The sequence below is a fragment of the Arachis ipaensis genome, chromosome B4 (genome assembly GCF_059453495.1).
Source record: "Arachis ipaensis isolate K30076 ecotype BB chromosome B4, ASM5945349v1, whole genome shotgun sequence".
Classification (NCBI taxonomy): Eukaryota; Viridiplantae; Streptophyta; class Magnoliopsida; order Fabales; family Fabaceae; genus Arachis; species Arachis ipaensis.
In genome coordinates, this window is record NC_142439.1 from 101263780 (window position 1) to 101266981 (window position 3202).

Here is a 3202-nt window from a genome sequence, read left to right on the forward strand (position 1 = left end):
TATTTTCACTAAACGTTAACAACCCTAACGTCCTGAGCTAAAATCTCTGCCCACTTCACATTTTCTCTCTGCAAGTAAAGCCAAGCCCAAATGAAGAAGAGAACTGCTTCAAACTCAAGATCCAAAGGCCCAAGACTTGAAGAGCCAACTAGAAGATGAGAAGAGTAGTATATATTAGGAGTAGCTTTGAATTATTTAAGGGAGTTGCTGGGAGTTGGAAAATAGCATAGAACTACTTCCTGTATTTTACTTTCTCTGCTCTTCTAGTTTTCATCATGTATTCTCCATCTTTGTTTTCATTTTCCAGAGCTATGAACAACTGAACCCCTTTCATTAGGTTAGGGAGCTCTGTTGTAATTTGATGGATCAATACTAGTTTTCATTATTCTTCTTCTATCTTTTCTCTTGATTTTACTTGAAAGCTTTCGATCTTCATCCAATTGGGTAGTTATCTTGGAAAAGAAACTATTCATACTTGGATCTCTTCTGAACCTTGGAAGAGGAATGAAGAGATCAAGCTAGAAATGCTTTCTCATGCTGGACCAAATTGGGTTTGGATGGATATGTGACTATAATCCTCTCAATGCTTGATTTGGGAAATGCATGTGGTATAATCAGTGACCATACTTCATCTCTTCTCATGAGCAATTGACCAAGGAATTGGCTATTGATCAAGATTTGAGAGATTGAATTACAAGAAATTGTAATTCAATCACTTAAGATTGCCAAGGAGATCAATGAGTGCATTGATTGAGGAAGAGATGTAAATGAGATTGATCCGGAGAATGCAACATCTCCTAAGCCCAATGAACTCCCCATTTCTGATCTTACCCATTCTCTTTAATTTCTGTCATTTACATTTATGAGCAATTCCCCCATTCCCATTTAAGATTCTGCAATTTACTTTCTGCCATTTACTTTCCCGCATTTAACTTTCTGTAATTCTCAACTCAATTTCAGATTCGCTCAACTAGAACATTCCTCTAATTAAAGTTGCTTGATCAATCAATCCTTGTGGGATTCGACCTCATTCTATTGTGAGTTTTTACTTGACGACGAATTCGGTATACTTGCCGAAGGAAATTTGTTATGAGACAAGTTTTTCGTGCATCAAGTTTATGGCGCCGTTGCCGGGGATCAATTGTGCATCAACAATGATTAGATTGGAGGATAACTAGATTGAGCATTTTATTTTTGTTTGATTTAAATTTCTGTTTGAGTTATTTACTTCCTGTTTTAGTTAATTTCTTCCCTTCCCCTTACTTTTTTTTTGTTATTTACATTTCATCTCACTAACCCACTAACTGTTTGATATATTGCATCACTCACACTAACAGTAATTCTGACAGATATACTTTCTGCACCTATTCTCTTTGCTTGTACTTGTTGGTTGTATGACAGGGAGAAGAAGCGGGGCTTCAACTTCCTTTGATTCTGAACCTGAGAGAACCTTCCTTAGACTAAGGAGGGAGGCAAGAGACAAACGTTTAGTTGGTGCTGAAGAAGAGGAGGAACACTTTGAGGAATACTTTGAACCAAACATGGAAGAAAACATGGAAAACCATCATGAAGAAGAAGCTCACAACCATGGCGGAAGAGGTCGAGCAAATCATACTGGGGAGGATAGAAGAGTTTTAGGCTCTTATATCAATCCAAACCCTGGAAACTGTGGAAGTAGCATTCAAAAGCCAACCATCCATGCCAACAATTTTGAACTAAAGCCACAGCTCATCACCCTTGTGCAGAACAACTGTTCGTTCGGAGGAAGTGTCCAAGAGGACCCAAATCAACATTTAACCACCTTCCTGAGAATATATGACACAGTGAAGTCTAATGGTGTTCATCCTGACACCTATAGACTGCTTTTATTTCCATTCTCACTCAGGGATAAGGCAGCCAAGTGGCTGGAATCTTTCCCAAGGGAAAGCTTGACAACTTGGGAAGACGTGGTGAACAAATTCTTAGCAAGATTTTACCCTCCTCAAAGAATCAATAGGCTGAGAGCTGAGGTCTAAACCTTCAGGCAACAAGATGGTGAGACTCTATATGAAGCATGGGAGAGGTTTAAAGACCTGACAAGGAGGTGTCCACCTGACATGTTCAACGAATGGGTGCAGCTGCACATTTTCTATGAAGGGCTCTCTTATGAGTCAAAGAAGGCCGTAGACCATTCATCCGAAGGATCTTTGAACAAGAAGAAAACCATTGAGGAGGCTATAGATGTCATTGAAATTGTAGCAGAGAACGACTACTTCTATGCTTCCGAAAGAGGGAACACAAGAGGAGTAATGGAGCTAAACAATGTAGATGCTCTGTTGGCCCAAAACAAGCTCATTACCTAGCAGCTGGCTAACCTCACCAAGAAGATGGAGAGGAACCAAGTAGCAGCAATCTCCACTTCATCAACAACCCAAGAAGGAGTGAATGAAGAAGCAGAGGGTAGTCAGGAGCAAGCCAACTACATTGGGAATTCACCTAGGCAGAACCATGATCCATACTCCAAGAATTACAATCCTGGATGGAGGAATCACCCAAACTTTGGGTGGGGAAATCAACAAGACCAAAGCCTTGATCAAAGACGCCCAAATCCAAACAATTTCACATCTAGACCATATCAACATCTCAATAACAACACCTCTCCACATTCATATCAAGGCCAGAACAACCCTCCTCAACCTGACCTATCATCATTTGATGAAAGAATCTCAAGGATTGAAAATCTACTTGAAGGCATATGCAAGGATATCCAAGACAACAAGGTGTTCAAGGAAGAAGTGCGAGCCAATTTCAAGAACCAGGGAGACACAATCAAGAGGTTGGAATCTCAGGAAGGATATCTCTCTGAGCAAATTCCCAAACCTACAGATGGATTCCCAAGTGACACAGAGAAGAATCCGAGAGGTGAAACAAAGAAAGTAAGATGGAAAGATTGCAAGATGGTCACTATAAGTGATCAGGAGACTGAGGACAAGCCAAGCAAGCTGTCAGAACAACCTGAAGATACCTCAACAGAGATGGAGGAAAAAGAATACCAAGAACCAGAAATATCAAAACAGGAGCTGCTGAGACTCTATGCACCTTTTCCCCAACTGCTCAATGGTGCTCTGGAGAAGAGAATATACTCAAGATTTCTTGACTTGTTTGCATCTTTGCATGTGAACATACCGTTCATCAAGACTATCCAACAAATGCCTGCATATAT

General features: G+C 40.3%; 1 non-coding gene across 1 annotated transcript; it reads right to left on the reverse strand.

Moving 5' to 3' along the window:
• Positions 1–1994: 1994 nt before the first annotated feature.
• On the reverse strand, positions 1995–2098 carry LOC148568584 (small nucleolar RNA R71). The gene has a single exon (XR_015881619.1). It is a non-coding gene; the product is annotated as a small nucleolar RNA R71 (small nucleolar RNA).
• Positions 2099–3202: the final 1104 nt, after the last annotated feature.